General features: G+C 51.6%; 1 long non-coding RNA gene across 1 annotated transcript; it reads right to left on the reverse strand.

Annotated features, from left to right (window-relative positions):
- Positions 1-266: 266 nt before the first annotated feature.
- Positions 267-27,188, reverse strand: LOC146036782 (uncharacterized). The gene is made up of 3 exons (XR_014460963.1): positions 26,913-27,188; positions 14,855-15,097; positions 267-711 (listed from the first exon to the last, which is right to left on the reverse strand). It is a non-coding gene; the product is annotated as an uncharacterized LOC146036782 (long non-coding RNA).
- Between the last annotated feature and the right edge of the window lie 35 nt (positions 27,189-27,223).

The following is a 27,223-nucleotide window of genomic DNA, read 5'->3' on the forward strand; positions in this document are numbered from 1 at the left end:
CTCCGTTCTTCTGCTGAGGACCACCAGAAAATGGCCGCCCCCATATAGCACACAGTTCTCTGAAACTGTCTGCTGTATGGGGGCGGCCATTTTCTGGTGGTCCTCAGCAGAAGAACGGAGCCGCCGGGACCAGCGCGATAGGTAAGGCGTGGGGGATTGAGGGGGGGATTGCATGGGCGGCGGCGGGGCAGGGGGGGGGGTAGGGGTGCTTAGCGGGGTGGGGGGGCGCCCAAAATGTAGCTACGCCATTGCAGGGACGTGCAGGAACAGAGCATTGTGTACAGAATGGAATGGGTCATGTTGGAGGGTATGCTTATGCTGGCCACACATCAGACCAACTTTCCTCCCACCATCCAACTAGTTGGTTGGTTGGACTGAAAATCTGGTAATGTATGGGGGCAAATGCCAATAAGCAATTTGCTCACAAACTCAGGAGAATGGACAAAAACATTCAGTAAAACTGTTTAAATCAAATAGGTCCAACTACAGTACATTGGGGGTTATCCTGATTCACTTAGGGGATATATCAGGGTTATTGCTTTATTGAAGTCGTTTTTTGGATGTAAGACTCCGGCTTGGCAGACGTGTGACTCCGTTCCCGGCGTTCGCAGCCGCTACATTGTGGGACTAACTGGCATCCAAGCGTCGCGTCTAGAACTGGATGTGATGACTTCAAACATCTGCGCGTCAATACAAACTGGGTTCTCTCTCCTGTGAAATGAAATGCATGCTATTAATGTGCGCATAATGCAGAATCAATAAATAATGTATTACCGCTGATTGTAATTGAATGTTTTTATAATTTTTATTGTCAGGTATGATAAATAATCAGTACATTTATACTGCATTAAATTAATTAGTGTGTCATTTCTATTCCATACATCAGCAGTGAAGGAATGCAGAGACATCTGGATGGAATGCAGAAAAGATGGCGTGTCCCTTATTAAGTGGAATCAGGGATATTTGGGAATAATCTGGTGATTAGAGGGCGGCAGAGGGTGTCACACGCGGCCCCCAGACTTCAGGCAATAGCTTCAGCAACTTTCTACAATAAGGTATTGTTAATTAGCCGGCTGCCATGTGCGCATCGCGGCATCACATTAGCAGCACATCCGTCATCTAACAGCAAATCTCAGCCACAAAGTGAGACACAATCTGTATCCGTGTTGTTACACAGACTCGTCAGCTGCCAATGATATTGCCGAATAAAGCAAAATGGAAAAGAGGTTTTGTGGGTGGAGATAAGTTGTTACAAGTCACGCCCACTAATAACAATTACAATGTAACTTTGTATGACTAGCTTTCGTCTCAACTCATTAGACATCATTAACTTTGTACAAGTACACACCCTAGCACACCCCACACACCCTGTGCCCTGCTGCTCGCCGCACACCCTGTGCCCTGCCTGCACCCCGCACACCCAGTGCCCTGCCTGCATTCCACACACTCAGTGCCCTGCCTGCATTCTGCACACCCCGTGCCCTGCCTGCATTCCGCACACTCAGTGCCCTGCCTGCACCCCACACACCCTGTGCCCTGCTGCTCCCCGCACACCCAGTGCCCTGCCTGCACTCCGCACGCCCTGTGCCCTGCCTGCATTCCGCACACCGTGCCCTGCCTGCACCCCGCACACCCTGTGCCCTGCCTGCACCCCGCACACCCTGTGCCCTGCCTGCACCCCGCACACCCTGTGCCCTGTCTGCACCCCGCACACCCTGTGCCTTGCCAGCACCCCGCACACCCAGTGCCCTGCCCGCACACCCAGTGCCCTGCACGCATCCCGCACACCCTGTGCCCTGCCCGCACCCATGATGCCCTGCCCGCACGCCCTGTGCCCTGCCTGCACCCCGCACACCCTGTGCCCTGCCTGCACCCCGCACACCCTGTGCCCTGCCTGCACCCCGCACACCCTGTGCCCTGCCTGCACCCCGCACACCCTGTGCCCTGTCTGCACCCCGCACACCCTGTACCCTGCCAGCACCCCGCACACCCAGTGCCCTGCCCGCACACCCAGTGCCCTGCACGCATCCCGCACACCCTGTGCCCTGCCCGCACCCATGATGTCCTGCCCGCACACCCTGTGCCCTGCCTGCACCTCGCACACTCAGTGCCCTGCCCGCACATCCTGTGCCCTGCCTGCACCCCGCACATCCTGTGCCCTGCCTGCACCCCGCACACCCTGTGCCCTGCCCGCACCCCCTGTGCCCTGCCCGCACCTTGCACACCCAGTGCCCTGCCCGCGCACCCTCTGCCCTGCCCGCACCTTGCACACCCAGTGCCCTGCCCGCACACCCTCTGCCCTGCCCACACCTCGCACACCCTGTGCCCTGCCTGCACCCGCACATCCTGTGCCCTGCCTGCACCCCGCACACCTTGTGCCCTGCCCGCACACCCTGTGCCCTGCCTGCACCCCGCACACCTTGTGCCCTGCCCGCACCCCCTGTGCCCTGCCCGCACCCCCTGTGCCCTGCCTGCACCCCGCACCCCCTGTGCCCTGCCTGCACCCCGCACACCCTGTGCCCTGCCTGCACCCCGCACACCCTGTGCCCTGCCTGCACCCCGCACACCCTGTGCCCTGCCTGCACCCCGCACACCCTGTGCCCTGCTGCTCCCCGCACACCCTGTGCCCTGCCCGCACCCCGCACACCCTGTGCCCTCCCCGCACACCCTGTGCCCTGCCCGCACCCCGCACACCCTGTGCCCTGCCCGCACCCCGCACACCCTGTGCCCTGCCCGCACCCCGCACACCCTGTGCCCTGCCCGCACCCCGCACACCCAGTGCCCTGCCCGCACCCCGCACACCCAGTGCCCTGCCCGCACCCCGCACACCCTGTACCCTGCCCGCACCCCGCACACCCTGTGCCCTGCCCGCACCCCGCACACCCTGTGCCCTGCCCGCACCCCGCACACCCTGTGCCCTGCCCGCACCCCGCACACCCTGTGCCCTGCCCGCACCCCGCACACCCTGTGCCCTGCCCGCACCCCGCACACCCTGTGCCCTGCCCGCACCCCGCACACCCTGTGCCCTGCCCGCACCCCGCACACCCTGTGCCCTGCCTGCACCCCGAACACCCTGTGCCCTGCCTGCACCCCGCACACCCTGTGCCCTGCCTGCACCCCGCACACCCTGTGCCCTGCCCGCACACCCTGTGCCCTGCCTGCACCCCGCACACCCAGTGCCCTGCCTGCACCCCGCACACCCAGTGCCCTGCCTGCACCCCGCACACCCAGTGCCCTGCCTACACCCCGCACACCCTGTGCCCTGCCTGCACCCCACACGCCTATTCCTGCCTTACTCAGTGACTGACACAAGCAGGCGGAGAGGAGTGGGAGCCGGCGGGCGGTGGTTAGCTTCTCCATGGCACCCCCCCGGCAGCAATACATCCCTGTGCCCTGCTGCACCCCGCACACCCTGTGCCCTGCCCGCACCCCGCACACCCTGTGCCCTGTCTGCACCCCGCACACCCTGTGCCCTGCCTACACCCCGCACACCCTGTGCCCTGTCTGCACCCCGCACACCCTGTACCCTGCCTGCACCCCGCACACCCTGTGCCCTGCCTGCACCCCGCACACCCTGTGCCCTGCCTGCACCCCGCACACCCTGTGCCCTGCCTGCACCCCGCACACCCTGTGCCCTGCCTGCACCCCGCACACCCTGTGCCCTGCCTGCACCCCGCACACCCTGTGCCCTGTCTGCACCCCGCACACCCAGTGCCCTGCCTACACCCCGCACACCCTGTGCCCTGCCTGCACCCCACACGCCTATTCCTGCCTTACTCAGTGACTGACACAAGCAGGCGGAGAGGAGTGGGAGCCGGCGGGCGGTGGTGAGCTTCTCCATGGCACCCCCCCCCCCCGGCAGCAATACATACCTCCCAACAGTCACGATTTTATCGGGACAGTCCCGATTGTCAGGGCCTGTCCCGCTGTCCCGCCCGCGGGCGGCAGTGTCCCGCGGTGTGGGGGGGCTGTTGGGAGTCCCCCCTGTCAGCTGCTAAGCAGCGGGGAATAAACACTGTGCGCATGCGCACAGCGTCTATTCCCGCAGCCAGGGGGCTGGGGGCATGGCTAGAGGCTCACAGAGCCTCTGGGTCATGCACCCATAGCGGCAAAATGGGGGCGTGGCCTCGCGGAAGAGCTCTTCCGCGAGTATATGCCACGCCCCCGAAAATTTCGTCACGCCTCCGGCGCGCGGCAGCGTCCCGCCTGCTGAAGTGCCAAAGTTGGGAGGTATGAGCAATACGAGGCAGCGGATGAGCCATGCAGCGGCACCCAGCCTCTACAAACGGCACTGCTGGTTTCTGCCATCGATGGCTATAGTGTTCTACATCAGACATGAAACATCGATGATTATGAACCATCGATGGTTGATGGGATTCGCTAGCAGGACTGAGGCAGAACCGCTGCCAGGTGAGAGCTTTGTATTGATATTATGCTTTCCAGATGCCGCATACATCACTAATACATGTTCTCAGCTTTTATGGTTGTTTTGTTAGAAATGTAACATGTTCCCGCGTGTAAACGCAGCAGAATACGCCGGCGCTGCGCAGCATCGGGAAACGTTTATAGATACATTGTTACCGTTAGTAACATTCATTATTAATACATTCACTAAGCCTGGAGAGATAAAGTGGAGGAGAGATATAAAGTACCAGACAATCAGCTTCTGTCATATTTCTAACACAGCCTGTAACACCGCAGCTATCAGCAGACCAGCTGCTACTTTATCTCTCTCTAAGGCAGCCAATATAAGCAGCCTAGCCAGCAGATGTGAATCAGGCCCATAGACGGGGACAGACTGGGCCGATGATTCGTCCCTGGCATTTGTGCGTGAACCTCTTAATGTTGGAGAGGCTGCATTTCTTACTGTGATAAATATGTCCCTAATAGTTCTATATAAAGGAGGGAATCATTCTAACATCATTGCTGACACTGAGATGAATTCTGCTGCTGTGACAGTTACTGCGCTCAAACCAAACTTGTGTGTGGCAGAGTCAGCAAGAGGCTTGAGCCCTGTCCTGAGCACACTGCCACCCAGTGGTGAGAGGAGGTAACACTGCTGCCCACTGAGTTTAGGGCCAGTTTTTCTCTAGCAATATTGAATGAAGCAGGTCAAACAGAACTGACAGTCTCAGTGCTCCATTACATACCAGGTGATGGATGTGATGCCAGGATAATGGGCATTGTTGGGGCAATAAGAAGAGACCCAGACTGGATGCTGCACTAAAGGCCGCTATGGGGGCATAGAGCTGAGATTTCATCATCACAACAGGGCCTAGCGCTCACTTGTGGCACAAAACTACTAACCACATGACATAGCCCTCTATATGTATGTGTGTGTGTGTGTGTGTGTGTGTGTGTGGTGCGACACAAACTAACAGTACTACCACAAAGGGCACCACGCAAGGAAAACAACATACACCATACCTCCCAACTTTTACGCCCCTTGAAGAGAGACACAGGCGCGCGCCTTAACTTAGGGGCGTGGCTACAGTAAAGGGGCGTGGTCTATAGGCATGTCTTCACATGAGGCCACACCCCCGTTTTGCTGCTGTGGGGGCATGGCCCAGAGGCTCTGTGAGCCCCTAGCCCCCTAGCTGCGGGAATAGATGCTGTGACGCCTCTCTACCTAGAGCTAGCCAGCTCTTACACACCCTAAATGTTCCCGTTATCTCCGCGGGGACCATAGAGGTGACAGCCGCACAGCCTGTCCACCTCTTACCCCAACCACCGGAAACTGAGCGTTCTGGGGGAATCACAATACAGGGCCTAGTGCCCCTTACTCAGCAGGAGGCCTAGGGACCTGATTAACAAGCACGGGCCTAGTGCCCGCCTAATGTCACCAGAGTCACCTACAATACATTATACCAAAACCCTAACTGCAGCTCAGGCCTAGTGCCTGTCAGTGCCCACAGTGCCTGACCTCTAGCCCATGGGCAGTATGCCCACCTAACAGGGCCTCGGGCCTTGCACCCAGCTATTGAGCCTACGGGCCTTGAGCCCGACTAAATGTGCCACGGGCCTAGCTCCTGAATTTGTGGGGTCCTTGGGCCAGGAGTGCCCACCATAATTATCCACGGGTCTGGATGGCCTGACTCTATTGGCAATGGGCCAGGAGGGCTCGACAATTAAATGGCCATGGGTCGAGAGGGTCTGTCTAACGTTCTCACAGGCCGGGAGGGATTGACTCTGCCCACGGGCCTAATGCCCAAACAGCCAGTGGTCTAGTGGAAGGGGTAGGTGGCACCAAGGCGGGGGGAGCTTCCTCAGCTCTCTTTGCATCCCACCCCCGCTGGCCTCTCCGACAGCTTTTCTGTAGTCTTCTGTCACTGGCCCATCCTGGCCAGCGGCGCCGCCTCTTCTTTTCTTCTGCCAAATGGCACCGGAGATCTTCTTTCTTGATCCCGGTGTCTTCTGGCCTCTTCCACAGCCGCCGGAATCATCTTACCGCCTCCGCCTTCTTCTTTCTCTCCCGGCGTCCTCTTCTATCTTCTGGAGCGCTCCCGCGATCCTCCTCTGCCGTCGGACCTTCTTTTTCTGCCTCCGGGCAGCATCTGACATTAGACGCTGGGAAGGGGCCACGTTCGGCCCATCTCCCGCCAATTTGGGAGCCGTGATTTTCTCCATTTGAATACTCACATGTATAATAACGTTATAGGCAAGTATAATAATCGTCAGTAAGAAGCAGCAATTAGCATTGATTGGTCAAGATTAATGAAGACAAAGCTCTAATGAGTCCAATTATTAACATATACTGGGGAACTGACTCTTTCTTCCTAACTGGAGATCGGGGAGCCATCTCTGATCTCTGTAACACATGTTGCACAATTATGTATATTAAGGATCGGAGTTTATAAGTCTTGGTGTAATATCTAATTGGAGACGTACAGACAGAATGATTTGCATGGTGAATGGATTCGGGTTAGGCCTGGACGGGTCTTGTGACTCATGTTGGGTCTATCGCTATTATTACATGTAAGGCAGCCGGTGTGAGGAGCTGGTGCACACACAACGCTTCCCTGAGGCTTGTGTCCACTCTTTTGGGGGTCATTCAGACCTGATTTCTGCTATGCGAATTTGCAAGGCGACTGAATAATCAAAGACTGCACATGCATATCCTTAAAGGGACGTATCCTTAAAGTGGATTCTGGGATTAATGATCATTTGCATAAAAAAAATCCCAGGATTGGAAAAATGCCCCAGGGTTGACATCCCTAATGGCAGCGGGGGAGAGAGCGACCCCATGCGTTACTTAAGTACATATGCGATTACTAGCAGCGCAGTAAGTGGTGGGGTATGTCCCGCACGTGACCAACCGTACACGCCATCTTCATGTATGACACATGCAACCTATGACCGCACAAAGCTGAGCCTGTGAACACGAGTCCAGATACCCGCTTTATGAGCTGTCAGGATGACTATGGTTTATATCAGGAAATACCAGACTGTTTCTGCGCAATGGGAGACAATAAACCGCCCCACGGACCTCTGAGCAAATCAATATGGAAAACATAAAACCGGCCCAGTAAAAACACTGACATAAAAAGCCAATTTCAGGAGGATCAGATGTTGCAGTTCCATGTGAATTCTGTATGGTGAACACCGGCCGTGGTCTCTGTTCCCGGTGAATGTATTATCTGGCGGTAACCGAGCAGCGCACATTGCATGTATGTCATAGGCAGACCCAGAACATCTTCCAGGACGGATGTGGATCAAATGGTCAATGCCAATAGATTGACAGCTATCGTAGCCTATTGGGGCGGGTTTTGTGGTCAAAGACAAGCAGGTATCTCCAGTATCTGCAACAGTCCTCTTTAGGTGCGTCCTTGCACAGCCTAATATTTATGGGGACCCCCTGATAATTGGGAGTGTTACAAAAGAAAAGTATGTCCCGATTTTCACAATTTTTCACCAATATTAATAATCACTTTCCCAAAGACACTAGCAGACACGCTCATCGGAGCTCATGGTGGAAGGTGATGCCTTATAACAGTGTCCTAGCCAATATTAGGAACCATAGTAGTGCCCTCGTTTATTTAATGCCCCATTGAGGTGCCTAATGTCATGGTTATCAAGCAGACTGTCCCTGTGCCCCAAGCCTGGCTTCTATCTGCGCAGTTTGCGTGCATCTCCAGTGTGAGCTTACTCCACGGCACCTGCTCCGATCCAGCAGTGCCGCCTGACTATATCAATGCCCCAGCATCATTCCTGACTCCTTCGGTGTCCCAGAATCGTTCCTAACTCCTTCTGTGTCCCAGCATCGTTCCTGACTCCATCGGTGTCCCAGCATCGTTCCTGACCCCATCGGTGTCCCAGCATCATTCCTGACTCCATCGATGTCCCAGCGTAATTCCTGATTCCATCCATGTCCCAGCATCGTTCTTGACTCCTTCTGTGTCCCAGCATCGTTCCTGACTCCATCCATGTCCCAGCATCGTTCCTGACTCCATCCATGTTCCAGCATCGTTCCTGACTATATCAATGCCCCAGAATCGTTCCTGACTCCTTCTGTGTCCCAGCATCGTTCCTGACCCCATCGGTGTTCCAGCATCGTTCCTGACTCCATCGATGTCCCAGCCTCGTTCCTGACTCCTTCTGTGTCCCAGCCTCGTTCCTGACTCCTTCTGTGTCCCAGCATCGTTCCTGACTCCTTCTGTGTCCCAGCATCGTTCCTGACTCCTTCTGTGTCCCAGCATCGTTCCTGACTCCTTCTGTGTCCCAGCATCGTTCCTGACCCCATCGGTGTTCCAGCATCGTTCCTGACTCCATCGATGTCCCAGCCTCGTTCCTGACTCCTTCTGTGTCCCAGCCTCGTTCCTGACTCCTTCTGTGTCCCAGCATCGTTCCTGACTCCTTCTGTGTCCCAGCATCGTTCCTGACTCCTTCTGTGTCCCAGCATCGTTCCTGACTCCTTCTGTGTCCCAGCATCGTTGCTGACTCCATCCATGTCCCAGCATCGTTCCTGACTCGCTCGATGTCCCAGCATCGTTCCGGACTCCCTCGATGTCCCAGCATCGTTCCGGAATCCATCGATGTCAAAGCGTCATTCCTGACTCCATCGATGTCAAAGCGTCATTCCTGGCCCCATTGGTGTTCCAGCATAGTTCCGGACTCCTTCTGTGTCCCATCATTGTTCCTGACTCCATTGATGTTCCATCATCATTCCTGACTCCTTCTGTGTCCCAGCATCGCTCCTGACTCCTTCGGTGTCCCAGCATCGTTCCTGCCTCCTTCGGTGTCCCAGCATCGTTCCTGCCTCTGTCGATGTCCCAGCATCGTTCCTGACTCTGTCGATGTCCCAGCATCGTTCCTGACTCTGTCGATGTCCCAGCATCGTTCCTGACTCTGTCGATGTCCCAGCATCGTTCCTGACTCTGTCGATGTCCCAGCATCGTTCCGGACTCCCTCGATGTCCCAGCGTCGTTCCGGAATCCATCGATGTCAAAGCGTCATTCTTGACTCCATCGATGTCAAAGCGTCATTCGTGGCCCCATTGGTGTTCCAGCATCGTTCCGGACTCCTTCTGTGTCCCATCATTGTTCCTGACTCCATTGATGTTCCATCATCATTCCTGACTCCTTCTGTGTCCCAGCATCGCTCCTGACTCCTTCGGTGTCCCAGCATCGTTCCTGCCTCCTTCGGTGTCCCAGCATCGTTCCTGCCTCTGTCGATGTCCCAGCATCGTTCCTGACTCTGTCGATGTCCCAGCATCATTCCTGACTCCTTCTGTGTCCCAGCATTGTTCCTAACTCCATCGATGTCCCAGCATCGTTCCTGACTCCATCAATGTCCTACCATAATTCCAGACTGCCTTAATTTATTCATGTCACCATCGGTGGTTCATCATCTATTCCTCACCATAGGTACCTGTCATCAACTCTGCCAACTTCGGTGCTCTGCCATTGACTCTGCACTTCCAGTAATACCATCTAATGGTCATTATCTGCTCACCACCTCTGTGCAGTTGTTAGCTGTAGTGTCTATGGACTGTGTACCAGCATTGTGTTACCATATTGATGCCATATAACATCTACAGCAACGTCATTTACTTCTGTTCATGGCGGACTAATACTGCCTGGGTACTACTGATACTGTGTGCTACTATCGGGGATACCCGACTGCTGAACAATTCTGATGCCATCTTCTACTGTGATGTGCATTACCAGCGTGCGTAATAAAAGACTTTCACAAACCTCCTTCATTCTGGTCACACCTTCGGCCGTATGCTCCAAGAGAACCCAATCCAGCCACCAAGGTTCCACTTCCATTATACTCCTGCAACCTAGTTTTTGTGCCCACATTAATGCCAGTGCAGTTGCGGAACTCTTAAGCTATGGAATCAGCAGAGCGTTGGTGACCTTTACCCACCCTGCATCTTACCAGTCATTGACCCCACGCTGTGATTTTGTGCACATCCTGTCACAGTACCACACAGAGGCGGCATCCTATCACAGTACCACACAAAGGCGGCATCCTATCACAGTACCACACAAAGGCGGCATCCTATCACAGTACCACACAAAGGCGGCATCCTATCACAGTACCACACAAAGGTGACATCCTATCACAGTACCACACAAAGGTGGCATCCTGTCACAGTACCACACAGAGGTGGCATCCTATCACAGAGGTGGCATCCTATCACAGTACCACACAGAGGTGACATCCTATCACAGTACCACACAGAGGTGGCATCCTATCACAGTACCACACAGAGGTGACATCCTATCACAGTACCACACAGAGGTGGCATCCTATCACAGTACCACACAGAGGCGGCATCCTATCACAGTACCACACAGAGGCGGCATCCTATCACAGTACCACACAAAGGCGGCATCCTATCACAGTACCACACAAAGGTGGCATCCTATCCCAGTACCACACAGAGGCGGCATCCTATCACAGTACCACACAGAGGTGACATCCTATCACAGTACCACACAGAGGTGGCATCCTATCACAGTACCACACAGAGGCGGCATCCTATCACAGTACCACACAAAGGCGGCATCCTATCACAGTACCACACAAAGGCGGCATCCTATCACAGTACCACACAAAGGCGGCATCCTATCACAGTACCACACAAAGGTGACATCCTATCACAGTACCACACAAAGGTGGCATCCTGTCACAGTACCACACAGAGGCGGCATCCTATCACAGTACCACACAGAGGCGGCATCCTATCACAGTACCACACAAAGGCGGCATCCTATCACAGTACCACACAAAGGCGGCATCCTATCACAGTACCACACAAAGGCGGCATCCTATCACAGTACCACACAAAGGTGACATCCTATCACAGTACCACACAAAGGTGGCATCCTGTCACAGTACCACACAGAGGTGGCATCCTATCACAGAGGTGGCATCCTATCACAGTACCACACAGAGGTGACATCCTATCACAGTACCACACAGAGGTGGCATCCTATCACAGAGGTGGCATCCTATCACAGTACCACACAGAGGTGACATCCTGTCACAGTACCACACAGAGGTGGCATCCTATCACAGTACCACACAGAGGTGGCATCCTATCACAGTACCACACATAGGTGACATCCTATCACAGTACCACACAGAGGTGGCTTCCTGTCACAGTACCACACAAAGGTGGCATCCTGTCACAGTACCACACAAAGGTGGCATCCTATCACAGTGCCACACAGAGATGGCATCCTATCACAGTGCCACACAGAGATGGCATCCTATCACAGTGCCACACAAAGGTGGCATCCAATCACAGTACCACACACAGGTGACATCCTATCACAGTACCACACAGAGGTGGCATCCTATCACAGTACCACACAAAGGTGGCATCCTGTCACAGTACCACACAAAGGTGGCATCCTGTCACAGTACCACACATAGGTGACATCCTATCACAGTAAAACACAGAGGTGGCATCCTATCACAGTATCACACACAGGTGGCATCCTATCACAGTACCACACAGAGGCGGCATCCTATCACAGTACCACACAGAGGCGGCATCCTATCACAGTACCACACAGAGGCGGCATCCTATCACAGTACCACACAGAAGCGGCATCCTATCACAGTACCACACAGAGGCGGCATCCTATCACAGTACCACACAGAGGCGGCATCCTATCACAGTACCACACAGAGGCGGCATCCTATCACAGTACCACACAGTGGTGGCATCCTATCACAGTACCACACAGAGGTGGCATCCTATCACAGTACCACACAGAGGTGACATCCTGTCACAGTACCACACAGAGGCGGCATCCTATCACAGTATCACACAGAGGTGACATCCTGTCACAGTACCACACAGAGGTGGCATCCTATCACAGTACCACACAGAGGTGGCATCCTATCACAGTACCTCGCAAATGCCGACTGGGGCAATTTTCGCAAACCATTTGCAGACTTGCGCATTGCGGGATTTCATTCTGACAGGGCAACATACTGTATATCTGATCGCAGCGATCAGGTCTGAATAACCCCCTTGTTTTATACACTTGTGGTACCGGGTCTGACTGAGACACCTGAATTCATGTTCAGTATGTATGTACATATGTACAGTATGTATGTATAGTATGTATGTATGTACAGTATGTATGTATAGTATGTATGTATGTACAGTATGTATGTATGTACTGTATGTATGTATTTACTGTATGTATGTATGCATGTACAGTATGTATGTATAGTATGTATGTATGCATGTATGTACAGTATGTATGTACAGTATGTATGTACAGTATGTATGTACAGTATGTATGTACAGTATGTATGTACAGTATGTATGTATGTACAGTATGTATATAATATGTATGTATGTATAGTATGTATGTATGTATGTACAGTATGTATGTATGTACAGTATGTATGTATGTGTGTACAGTATGTATGTATGTACAGTATGTATGTACAGTACATATGCATGATGTATGTATGTACGTACGTATGTACGTACGTACGTACAGTATATATGCATGTATGTATAGTATGTATGTACGTATGTACAGGATGTATGTACATATGTACAGTATGTATGTACAGTATGTATGTACAGTATGTATAGTATGTATGTGTGTACAATATGTACAGTATGTATGTACATTATGTATGTATGTATGTATAGTATGTATGTATATTATGTATGTATTTACAGTATGTATGTACAGTATGTATGTATGTACAGTATGTATGTATGTATAGTATGTATGTATGTGTGTACAGTATGTACGTACGTATGTATGTATGTACAGTGTGTATGTACATTATGTATGTATGTATGTACAGTATGTATTTATGTATGTGTGTACAGTATGTACGCATGTATGTATAGTATGTATTACAGTATGTATGTATAGTATGTACAGTATGTATGTACGCATGTATGTATAGTATGTATTACAGTATGTATGTATACTATGTATGTATGATAGAAACTTTCACATATACCAAGGGCTATAACAAGGTATAGGTGGGAGACATTCTTCACAGGAAGAGGAGCAGCAGAACACGAGGACTCTTTCACAGAAAGAGTAGTAGATAAGTGGAATAGCCTCCCATCAGAGCTGGTAGACGCAAATACAGTAGTGCAATGTAAACATGCTTGGGATAGGCATATTGATATCCTTACACAGAAATACGTAGATTGATGTTTTGTTGCGATGACAGATCTGACAGTCTGTTTGGCTTCTCAGTGTCTCATTAATCTCTGGATGTGACCAATTTGCCAGCTGCTTGGAGTGCATGCCGCAGAATGAGTAATCCCAGTAATGTAGGAACACAGGAGGCGCGGGACACGGGCGCATAACACGGGGCGCTGGGCTCCCACAGCCTCTGTACATGCACCTGGACACTTCTTGGACAGATTTATTTTCCTGTCATTTCTTCTTCTATAAAAGGCATCAGATGTTCTCTGTACGGAGGAATAGAAACTCACTATTCCATATTCTCTTTGTTCCTGTAATACCTGGCACGCCGGCATCCAATTTGCATTTATATGCTTAACATATGTTCCAAATCCAGATGAGGGAGTGTAAATAAAATCCCAATTCTCAGGTGTCATCTGCTACATGCAGTGCTACATAAATTACCCCTGAATATGTTAGTGTTCCCGGACTTCTCAGGTGCCGCCAGGTCTTGTGTACATGGGGCTCATTACATAAGGCAACAGCACCCAAGTGGGACGAGAGAATTACACAGGAGAGTAAAAGAAGTTAGATCACTTTGCACTGTGAGGGGTTCATTTACTAAAGCTTCTAAAAATGAAAAATGGGAAATGAAAAAGGTGATGATGCCGATATCAACTGATCAGATTATATATATATATATATATATATATATATATATATATATATATATATAACAATCATGGTAAAGCATAGTAATAATAATAATAATAGCACTAATAATGATGGTTCTGGACTCTTGAGGGACAATTTAACATTTATACGCTTTGTAATTTATACACATTGTCATTCTGATCGGTTCTTTGACCTGTTAGAATGATTTGCTGATGGTTGCTAGGTGACCACAGACACATAGCAATGGTTATTGCGACGGGTTTTAGTCTGTAGGACAATGGAATAATTTCCTTTAGAACACAGGCAGGATTTGCACAGAAAAAAACCAAATCAACGTAATATTGCATGGTCACCATTGAAATCACTCTTAGGCCATCACTCTTGGGTGAAAGATGTGCGAATCGGGCTGCTGTTGCCAGCATTTAAATGTCTAGGCAGCGTAATTCCACTAATAGTTGAATCCCCCCCATAGTGTTAGTTACTAGTTCCGTCGCTGATTCCTTACAGACAGAACTTTGTTGAGTGTGAGAATTTGCGCATGCAAACACCTGGGGACTATGATCTTCTGTGAGGTGTTCAGGTCTTTTGCCTCCTTTCTCGTCTGAATCTGAATTTGTGACTCTCTCCTGCCTGCCATTCTTGGTAACTTCCGGCTGCGCGGTAAATGTGCGTCACTTCCATCCTCATTAACCACCATGATCTTGTCCTGTCTGACTGTGATTTCTCCTCCCCTTGTGGCGCTTCTCCCATCTCCGCGACCGGGCGCTGTGTGAGGCAGAAGTCACTTTGTGCTAATTTAGAGGATAGAAGAAAACACAAGTGGGGTGGAAATGAATGAAGTGAAAACCTGATGAGTAATAATTTTATGTAATAACAGTAATTAAAAAAATGTGCAAATTGCTTAATGTCAACCTGACACCTACACATTAAACAGAAATATAACACCTTATACAATCAACATGTTCTGGTGTTTCTAACACAAACAGTGGAGCCTGATTCATGTGTGTAAGTTCAGCAGGAAAGCAAGCAACTGGGTAGTACTGTGCTGTGCTGCAGGGGGAGATATAATGGGTGTGGTACAGGGGTCCTACAGTCGGGATCCCTACTGTCCGGACTCAGACAGAATGGTGAGCACAACTAAGCCCCTTGCGGGCTCGCTACGGTTGCCACCTATTTTTTCTCCCTCTATGGGGGTTGTGGACCCCCACGAGGGAAAATAGCAGGTGGCCGTCAGGAACCCGGCTGTCGGTGTTTTGACAGTAGGGATCCCGACGTCGGGTAAATGCCTGTCGGGATCCCGACTGACGGGACCTCGTCCGGCACCCGATATAACATGCCATGGAGGGGGCGTGTCATACTCTGCTTAAAAAGGCGTGTCTAGCTCCACATATGGGCGTGTCTAGCTCCACATATGGGCGTGGCTAGCCCAACATATGGGTGTGTCTATGTTTAAATGCTTGTTATTGCACTTCTGAAAGTTTTGCTAGTATTGATACCAACATTGCGGCCTGTAACATGGAGTTTCTTCTTCGCAACTATATATTTGCTGTGATATTTCTTTTCCTCTCACTCAACACAGTGTACATGATTAATGTGATGCCTATGCAATAAATTCCAAATGCAATTTGACCTTGTGTGAATTCATCTCTAAGCATATAAGTTTGTTTTCGGCATATTAAATGTTATTTTATGGTTAACACTGGACTGTCTGCAACATGTAGGCACTACCTATATTTATTGGATGTACTTTCTGTTTCCCCTTTGCGACTGGCCTGTCTCACCGTAACTAGCCATTATTGCCACAATGTTGGCCCACAGGGAATGTTGCTGCGTACAGTGATACATTGTTCCCTGCAGAGGATGTGACTGTGTCTGAGCCTCCTGTTCCCAGACACAGCACCTGTAAAGGTGTAATAGGACGACAGGCGTACGTGGGAGTACACAGCACCACTGCAGCTGCCCTGAGACACCGGATAATGCTGTTATTCTCCATTATTGCCACAATGTTGGCCCATAGGGAATGTTGCTGCGTACAGTGATACATTGTTCCCTGTATCAGCCTCCTGTTCCCGGACACAGCACCTGTAATGGTGTAATAGGACGACAGGCGTACGTGGGAGTACACAGCACCACTGCAGCTGCCCTGAGACACCAGATAATGCTGTTATCTCACCATTATGTTCCTTGCAGAGGATGTGACTGTGTATGAGCCTCCTGTTCCCAGACACAGCACCTGTAAAGGTGTTATAGGACTACAGGCGTACGTGGGAGTACACAGCACCACTGCAGCTGCCCTGAGACACCAGATAATGCAGTTATTCGCCGTTATCACGGTACAGTAGTGCGCAGTAGGAATCTCCGCTCATGCATGGCCAGGCACTGCATCTGTCTGCTGCTATTACCGTCATCTCAGCAGTCGCCTGGAAGTGTTAGGAATAGCCGGATCTCACGTCTCCCACCCCCAGCGCTCCAGGACAGGGGCTACTACCAAGTCCTCTGATTTATCTGTGTATGGCTCTGATATTACCTCCCCAGTATGGCCTGCACTGGCTGCATGCCTTATATACAATACAGTGATTACCCCACCTCATGCGCAACGCTTCCTACTTGTCCCCAAACATTTAAAACCAAGTAATTGTATAAGCTATAAACTTGAAATTGAAAGTTGAAGTTAATGCACACGTCACCTGAAGGCCTGGAAAGTGGGAATTGGTGTGTGGGTGGCAGTGGGAGCGGTAAGATCATAGGGTGGCACCTAGGCTAGGGTGGCTAATCCCGGAAACAGGAGCGTCGGGATCCCAGAATTTGGACCCAAAATTGCTGGGATTTCAATCCTGGGATTGCAGTTTCCAATCCCGGAATTTTGGGATTAGACTGCGGATGTAGTAGTAGTAGTAGTAGTAGTACGTTTATTTATAAGGCGCCGCAAAGTGTCCGCAGCGCCGTACATAGCAAACAAAAAAATTACGAGGTAACGTACAGGGTGTGTTGAAAAATACAGTATAAATAGGGGTATAGCTGGTAGAACTAAAATCAGCATCAGTTCAGAAGTAGGTGTCAAAATTGTCGAGGAGACTGAAGATGAAGTAGAGGAAGGGAAGAACAGGACGTGAGCACAGGTGAGGTAAAGAGGTAGGGTGAGTACGTGAGGAAGGAGGGCCCTACTCATAAGAGTTAACATACTAAAAATAGGTGGGTGGACGAACGAAAAACAACAGGATAAGTAGGAACGGAGGGGAATGGAGGCAGGATAGGAGGATCAAAAGAGGTTAGGAGGAGGGATAGGCTAGTCGAAAAAAGTGGGTTTTAAGGGAGCGCTTGAAGGAGGTAAGGGAATCAGAAATCCTGATGGGTGGCGGGAGGTTGTTCCAGTGCAGGGGGGCAGCGCGAGAGAAGTCTTGGACACGGGAGTGGGAGGAGGTGATTAGGTGAGAGGTCAGTCGGCGGTCAGTGATGGAGCGAAGAGGACGGGAGGGAGTGGTGCAGTCTAATGCCAGGCAGCGTCTGAGCCCCCCGCTCAGACGCTGTCTGGCCATTCCCAACCCCGGCGTGGCGGCTCTGCGCAGTGTGTCACAGCACCGCACTTGTCCACCAGCTTGCTCACAGTGGCACTGGGCACCCCATCACTGACGCACCAATGCCATCTGCCCTTATCACCGCCGCAGTGCCCACCAGTCCCAGACAACAATGTTAGAACCAATACTTCCTGAAATATATTGTTACTAATGTTTTATAGAAATCTCTCCCAATAACAAGCGTTTGAGTTAGTAATCTCTCCACTAACGATGCTGAACATATGGCTGTGACTGTAATGCCGATCTCCATTGTGAAACCATTCCACATGTGGCTGTGGGAAATATCCAGTGAATGGACTCAGGCATCCGTATGGGAATTGGTATTTCTCCCTGATGCTATTTCACCATAGCCACACAGTGGAGGGGCGACGTTCCTACTGCTTGTACCCTACCAGTGATATCATTATACTGGTCCCAGTTCACATCTGCTATGTATTCTATCACTTGTCCTAATAATAAACTCCCTCAGCATCAGGTTCCATACAGTTCCTAAAAGACCATCTCTATCCAATCTCTGGGAGTCGGAGCCATTGATTTGTCTCTGCCTGATAATCAGTTTATTTATAATCTTTGCAAATGAATTATGGCAGAAAACAAGCCTATTGCTTAGTGACAGGGGCAGGGCAGCAGGGGGTGCAGCTGCTGGTGCATCCCTCTCACTGGATCTATGTATACACTGGAGCAGTTGTGTAACTCCCAGAGACATTGGAGGCACTGGCCACCAGGCTTCAGCTGTCAGAGGAACAACAAGAATGGAAGACCAAGGGGGCTGCTAAACAAGGACAGATCTTTCCCCACTCATTTCCCAGACATTTGCTACAGTCCCTGCTGACTCACAAACCCCATTTGCCCCCTTGAGCTGTAGAGTCTCAGAATGTGGGATCAAAGTGTATATATAGGGCCTGATTCACCTTGACTCGCTAAGTAAATTTGCTGCTTACCGAGTCATCTATCATTGCCCGCCGGGTGAGCGAATGATTCAGGTTTGCTGGGTGTGCCAACCTGAATCACCCCCCAAATGTGCTTTGCAAACCAATCTTAATCAACTCCTTAGTTACCAATCTGCCGCTGGTAGCAAACAATGGGGCTCAGCTGAGTGTGGAGCAAGGCAAAAACAGAATATTTTTGTTACTTCTGGGCTGCGAGGGGAGCATACGGCGAGGGTGACCCTACCTATTCTTGCAGTCATGGGCCCCACAGTTTCTGATGGAAGCCCTGCCTGTGGTTGCCATAAAGATCTATACTCTATAGAGCAGGCATAGGCAACCTGCGGACCTCCAGCTGTTGTAAAACTACACATCCCAGCATGCCTTGCCAGAGTATAGCTATTGGCAAATGCTAAAACTGTAGCAAAGCAGGCAGGTATGTGTAGTTTCACAACCGCTGGAGGTCCATAGGCAACGTATAGAGATCTATACTACCTTTTGAAGGTTTCGCTATTTCACATGGTTATCACACATATGTATTACACCTGGATTTCTGCTACATGTGAGTTCTGCAGGATTCTCCCGTTCTCCCGCACAGTTTGCATCCAGGAACTGCTGAATAATTCACTGCGAGTCACTTCAGTTTTTGCATTTTATGATTAAACGGTGTAAAACGTGCGAGAACGCGGGCGGCGAATACATCTTTAATGACTCAATATCATAACATTTCAATTCCTATCTATTCCTTACATTGGATGCAGCGGAAACGAAGAATAAATTATACTGAATATTGAGTCTAATTATTATTTTATGAGTCAAATCTTATTTTTGTTCCTTTATTTTACAGGCTAATAGGTGGCACTTGGAGCTGCCGAGAAAAACAATATTTATAAAAAGCAGTCATCATCGGCACTCACCTTTCCTAGTTTTGGGGTGCCCTGTGGTTTGTGACCACAATGTTTAAACAGAAATCACAGGGGTTCTGCACTCACTAAATGAACTAACAATAACAAACAGTGAAGATTTAGTTCATGCAGTGATCAATGCATTTAAACCTGCCACACCCGGCATGGACCCCACTATCCTGCAGGTCCTACTCTATTGCTCAGAATTATTCCCATAAAGCATACTTGCCTACTTTTGAAAACTAGTTTCAGGGAGATTATAGTTGGTAATATAATTTTGCACAGTGCCCATTGAGGGGGCGTTTCATGCTCCACCCAAAGGGCGTGTCTAGTTCCATATATAGAGAGATTGTGAACGTGGCACCTAGAAGCGTGGGTGTGTACTGCTACATCTGAGGGGAATATTTTAAATTACTTCTATCCAAATGTAGATGAGCCCCAAAGCCGTTAGTAAGAGATACTATACTTGTTATAGTGCTGGGAAATGGTGCTGATGACTCAATGTAAATGTATCTGTCTCTCATTCCTTTTTTACACAAAAATCTAACAGTTTAATGTGGGCTAGGTGACATGAGGGAGATTGCTAGACTAATGAGGGAGAGAGGGAGATTGCTGCTATGTCAGGGAGTTTCCTGCAGAATGCAGGAGGGGAGGTAACTATGATGTAAGTGTAATGTGGGCTAGGTGATATGAGGGACATTGCTAGACTAATGAGAGAGAGAGGGAGATTGCTGTTATGTCAGGGAGTCTCCTGCAGAATGCAGGAGGGGAGGTAACTATGATGTAACATTGTAATGTGGGCTAGGTGACATGAGGGAGATTGCTAGACTAATGCGGGAGAGAGGGAGATTGCTGCTATGTCAGGGAGTCTCCTGCAGAATGCAGGAGGGGAGGTAACTATGATGTAACAGTGTAATGTGGGCTAGGTGACATGAAGGAGATTGCTAGACTAATGAGGGAGCTAGCTAATAGCTTGCTGCTATGTCAGGGAGACTCCTGTAGAATGCAGGAGGGGAGGTAACTATGATGTAACAGTGTAATGTGGGCTAGGTGACATGAGGGAGATTGCTAGACTAATGTGGGAGAGAGGGAGATTGCTGCTATGTCAGGGAGTCTCCTGCAGAATGCAGGAGGGGAGGTAACTATGATGTAACAGTGTAATGTGGGCTAGGTGACATTAGGGAGATTGGTAGACTAATGTGGGAGAGAGGGAGATTGCTGCTATGTCAGGGAGTCTCCTGCAGAATGCAGGAGGGGAGGTAACTATGATGTAACAGTGTAATGTGGGCCAGGTGACATAAGGGAGAATGCTAGACTAATGAGGGAGAGAGGGAGATTGCTGCTATGTCAGGGAGTCTCCTGCAGAATGCAGGAGGGGAGGTAACTATGATGTAACAGTGTAATGTGGGCCAGGTGACATAAGGGAGAATGCTAGACTAATGAGGGAGAGAGGGAGATTGCTGCTATGTCAGGGAGTCTCCTGCAGAATGCAGGAGGGTAGGCAACTATGATGTAACAGTGTAATGCGGGCCAGGTGACATGAGGGAGATTGCTATACTAATGAGGGAGAGAGGGAGATTGCTGCTATGTCAGGGAGTCTCCTGCAGAATGCAGGAGGGTAGGCAACTATGATGTAACAGTTTAATGTGGGCTAGGTGACATGAGGGAGATTGCTAGACTAATGAGGGAGAGAGGGAGATTGCTGCTATATCAGGGAGTCTCCTGCAGAATGCAGGAGGGGAGGTAACTATGATGTAACAGTGTAATGCGGGCCAGGTGACATGAGGGAGATTGCTATACTAATGAGGGAGAGAGGGAGATTGCTGCTATGTCAGGGAGTCTCCTGCAGAATGCAGGAGGGTAGGCAACTATGATGTAACAGTGTAATGTGGGCTAGGTGACATGAGGGAGATTGCTAGACTAATGAGGGAGATACGGAGATTGCTACTATGTCAGGGAGTCTCCTGCAGAATGCAGGAGGGGAGGTAACTATGATGTAACAGTGTAATGTGGGCTAGGTGACATGAGGGAGATTGCTAGACTAATGAGGGAGAGAGGGAGATGGCTGCTATGTCAGGGAGTCTCCTGCAGAATGCAGGAGGGGAGGTAACTATGATGTAACAGTGTAATGTGGGCTAGGTGACATGAGGGAGATTGCTAGACTAATGAGGGAGAGAGGGAGATGGCTGCTATGTCAGGGAGTCTCCTGCAGAATGCAGGAGGGGAGGTAACTATGCCCTATGGTTTGGGACCACATTGTTTAAACAGAAATCACAGGGGCTCTGCACTCACTAACAATAGCAAACAGTGAAAATTTAGTTCATGCAGTGATCAATGCATTTAAACCAGCACCCCCGGCATGGACCCCACTATCCTGCAGGGCCTACTCTATTGCTCAAATGTATTACCATCACATTACTTATATACATATGTATATACATAATATATGTTTATATATGTACTAGGTGATTCATCGCGCCCTACGGGCGCTCTTCACACCGGCGTAAGGGGCTACGCCCCTTAATTTGTGAACATTTGTATTGTGAGAAATATGGTTAGAATTGTATGAAAGATGCCCTGTATTGCAGCTTCTGGCAGTGGGTGAGGGTCCAGCGTGGCAGCACAGGAGTACCGGACGGTGGCCCTGAGTCAGTGTCTCCTCCTACTGGGTGGGAGTTAGGGTGCATGAGAGCAGGAGGCTGGGATATGAGGCATGATAGGGGTATGTGGGCAACACAGCGTCAGCGATTACCCAGTGGTGGAAGTTACGGTTCAGGAGAGCAGGAAGCTGGGTAGTGATAGGGGTGTGTGGGCATACGGGGGACTAAAGAGGGTGGTGGACACTGTGCAGCTTCTGCCAGTGGGTGAGGGTCCAGCGTGGCAGCACAGAAATACAGGAGTCAGTGTCTCCTCCGACTGGGTGGGAGTTAGGGTGCATGAGAGCAGGAGGCTGGGCGGTAAAGCATGATAGGGGAATGTGGGCAACACAGGGTGAGCGGGTCTCCACTGGCGGAAGTTACGGGGCAGGAGAACAGGAGGCAGGGCAGTGTCCTCCCACATTGATGGCAAAAGTATTCAACATCGGCCATAAACCATCGATTATTTGAAAATCATTGATGGTCGATGGGCATCCCTAGAACTGGAGGAGGGTGGGGGACAGTATGCAGCTCCCGGCAGTGGGTGAGCGTCTCCTCCCACTGGGAGGGAGTGAGCGTGCATGAGAGCAGGAGGCTGTATAATAGTGGTATGTGGGCAAGACATTGATAAAAGTTGTGGCGCTGGTGCAGAGGGCAGTGGGGAAACCTGCAGTGCGGCAGCCAGGGCCGGATTTCCCACCTAGGGGCGGTACCTGCTTGTGGTGGTACAGGATCCCCCATTGTCACGGGGGTACGTGAAATGCGGGAGCGGGGGCCGCGGTGGTCCGCTGGGGGGTGGAATTGCCGGAAGGGGGTCTGGGGGGTCTGCAAATTGCGGGAGGGGGGGTGGTGTGTGGGGATCCGCGGTTAGCGGGAGGGGGCGGGGGTCCGCAAATCGTGGGCAGGGGCGCGGAGGGGCTTGAATCGTGGGAAGGGGGGTCCGCAAATTGCGGGAGGGGGGTTGTCGGGGTTAGTGAATTGCGGGAGGGGGGGTTGCGGAGGTCCGTGAATTGCGGGAGGGGCGCGTGGGGTGCCGTGAGTCAAGGGGGGGTGGTGCGGGGGTCCGTGAATCACGGGAGGGGTCATGAATCGCAGGAGGGGGGGGGTCGTGGGGGGGCTGTGAATAGCAGGAGGGGGGGTGTGGGGGGTTGCCGTGAATTGCATGAGGGGGGCGTGAATCAAGGGAGGGTGGGCGCAGGGGGGTGGTGCGGGGGTCCGTGAATCGCGGGAGGGGGCATGAATCGCGGGAGGGGGGGTCGTGGGGGGTTCCGAATCGCAGGAAGGGGGGTATGGGGTGTGCCGTGAATTGCGTGAGGGGGGCATGAATCGCGGGAGGGGGGGTCCCCGAATGTGTGAATTACGGGGCGGTGGAAAATCGCGAGAGGTGCCGAGGGGGCCCGCAAATCGCGGGAGGGGGGCGCTAAGGGGGGGTCGTGGGGGGTTGCGAATCGCAGGAAGGGGGGTGTGAATTGCGTGAGGGGGGCATGAATCGCGGGAGGTGGGGTCCCCGAATGTGTGAATTAGGGGGCGGTCGCAAATCGCGAGAAGTGCCGAGGGGGCCCGCAAATCGCGGGAGGGGGGCGCTACGGGGGGTTCCGTGAATCGCGGGAGGGGGCGGCGCGAATTGCGGGAGGGGGGTCGCAAATCACAGTGGGGGGGGTGTGCCGTGAATCGCGGGAGGGGGGGTCGCGGGGGGCCCTTTTAATGCCGGGAGGGGGGGTCGCAGGGGTCCGGCGAATCGCGGGAGGGGAGGATGCAGGGGTCCTGCGAATCGCGGGAGGGGGCTCACGGGAGGGAGGGGTCGCTGGGGTCCTGCGATTTGCGGGAGGGTCGCGGGGGTCCCGCGTTTCGCGGGAGGGGGTGGTCGCGGAGGTCCAGCGAATCGCGGGAGGGGGTGGTCGGGTCTGGGACGGATATTAGACAGCACTTACATCGACAGCCATTACATCGACACCATTAGTTCGACAGCTCAATAGGTCGACATGGTTTTAGGTCGACATACCATTAGGTCGACATGTCATTATGTCGACAGCTCATTAGGTCGACAGCTCATTAGGTCGACAGCTCATTAGGTCGACATGTTTTTAGGTCGACACTGCCATTAGGTCGACAGAGTCTATGTCGACAGTCAAAAGGTCGACATGGGTTTTTTCACTGTTTTTTTGGCCGAAATGTCGACACAGTCGACATGGACACAGTTTGAAGTGTACCACAGCCGCTCGCTATGCTTCGGGCACGGTGCCTCGCTGCGCTCGGCACACTATTTTATTCTCCCACCACGCCCTAGTGGATAGTAGGGCATGAAATACCGCCTGACGGCACATGTCGGCTCAATAAACAGTGAAAAAACCCATGTCGACCTTTTGACTGTCGACATAGACACTGTCGACCTAATGGCAGTGTCGACCTAAAAACATGTCGACCTAATGAGCTGTCGACCTAATGAGCTGTCGACCTAATGAGCTGTCGACATAATGACATGTCGACCTAATGGTATGTTGACCTAAAACCATGTCGACCTATTGAGCTGTCGAACTAATGGTGTCGATGTAATGGCTGTCGATGTAAGTGCTGTCCAACAATAGTCCGGATACCGGGGTGGTCGCGGGGGTCCCGCGAATCGCGGGAGGGGGGTCGCGGGGGTCCCGCGAATCGCGGGAGGGGGGGTTCACGGGGGTCCCCGCGAATCACGGGAGGGGGGGTCGCGGGGGTCCCGCGACTCGCGGGAGGGTGGAAAGCGGGGGTCCCGCGAATCGCGGGAGGGGGGTGCGGGGTCCCACGAATGGCGGGAGGGGGGGGGTCACGGGGGTCCCGCAAATCGCGGGAGGGGGGGTCGCGGGGGTCCCGCGAATCGCGGGAGGGGGGGTCGCGGGGGTCCCGCGAATCGCGGGAGGGGGGTCGCGGGGGTCCCGCGATTCGCGGGAGGGGGGGGCGCGGGGGTCCCGCGATTCGCGGGAGGGGGGGTCGCGGGGGTCCCGCGAATCGCGGGAGGGGGGTCGCGGGGGTCCCGCGATCGCGGGAGGGGGGGTCGCGGGGGTCCCGCGAATCGCGGGAGGGGGGGTCGCGGGGGGGTCCCGCAAATCGCGGGAGGGGGGGTCGCGGGGTCCTGGCAGAGGGTAGGGATGTGCAGGAGTAATGGTGGATGGTGGCTGTGGAGTAATGGTGGATGGTGGGCGTGTACTGTAGCCCTGGCTGGGCGGGGGGAGGTGATGTCAAGGGGGTGGAACGTCATACACATGAAAGTGAAACTGTTCTACACAGGAACGTTCTCCACAGGGGTTGAGTGACAGATCTGGCTAAATATATAAGAGATGTATATAGCCAACATATTGTAGTAGAAATAGCCTGCGCCACAGTCTATTTCTACTTTCCATTCCGATGCTGCAGGGCATTTTGGGCACTAAAATATGGCAGCGTGCACTGAACAACATGTAGATGATTTCAGGAGAAATTGTTGCTTCTCTGACATCACATTAAACACACCAAAATAACTAATAAATAATTAAGGGGTCAATGTATAAAAGAATCGGTGAGATTTTGGCAAGTTCATCCCTAAATATAAAGCAGCAATCAGATTTAAGGTTAATAATAGGATCTGATCTTTTTGGCAAGTATAATATATACATCTAGTGTGTCTCTGAAACACTGCATCTGTTGGCAGCAAGTGAAACTACATCTACTAGCTTTGAAAGCATTAGCTTCGAGTGGGCTGACCAGTAACATTATACGCAGCCATATCCCTCATAATACGCTATTACACATGTGCGGGGACAGTCCAAACATCAGTTTTTGGGGGAAAGCAAACATAGATTTTAGCGCCCTGCATGTGGATATTGTGGGCGGTGTTACAATGTAGATGGAGTATTACTTGACACTTAAATAGGGACTTTAATAGGGATAGTGCGCGCACAGTAGTGCCACTCATACGCACTGCGTCAGCTAGAGCCCTAAGACACACTGCGCCACTATTACGCACAGCGAAATGCCCATTACACATAACGCCACACATTGTAATGTCCATTACACATTGTACCACACAACATAATTCTCAATATACATATGCCACACAAAACAATGCCCATACGCAAGGCAAATTTGCACGCGACCTGTCAACCTACCGCATTTGTCGACCTAAACCCATGTCGACCTTCACCCATGTTGACCTAGAACAGTGGTTCCCAACCCTGGTCCTCAAGTACCTCAACAGTGCACGTTTTGCAGGTCTCCACACAGAATCACAGGTGACATAATTAGCTCCACCTGTGGATCTTTTAAAATGTGTCTGAATACTGAGTGCACCTGATGGGTGACCTGGAAAACATGCACTGTTGGGGGTACTTGAGGACCAGGGTTGGGAACCACTGACCTAGAACATTGTCAATCCAACGGTGTCGACCTAAGTCAGGTAGACAATACGATCCACACCCACTGCAGGCAGCATTGTTATTATCAATACTGGCTACATTTCCCAAAGTGTATAGTTACTAATGTTATCTAGATATATCTTACAACAACCATTTACATATACGCCCATATATGGAACTAGCCTTTCTTATCAATTTACCTGTTAGACACAGGTGACGGCAATCATACATTCAGAGGAAAGTCCGTGAGCAGAGCATTGTGTCCTCCTAGGGAGAGTCTTCTATGCTGTATGTAACAAGATTCTATAGCAGTTATAGTGCCAGCTGCTGTAGAACTACAAGTCCCAGCCTGCCCTGCAGCCACCAGCGGTATGATGCAGTGACTGAGGCCACCTGGGGCTGAGATCATAGGGCCATAGTATTATTATCACCATTATTACTGTTATTACCACACAGGACCCGCACAGTAGAGGTAGCAGCCGGGCTTCTGCCCACACTAAAGATGGCCGCC

This window comes from Crinia signifera, chromosome 9 (assembly GCF_055691185.1).
Source record: "Crinia signifera chromosome 9, ASM5569118v1, whole genome shotgun sequence".
Classification (NCBI taxonomy): domain Eukaryota; kingdom Metazoa; phylum Chordata; class Amphibia; order Anura; family Myobatrachidae; genus Crinia; species Crinia signifera.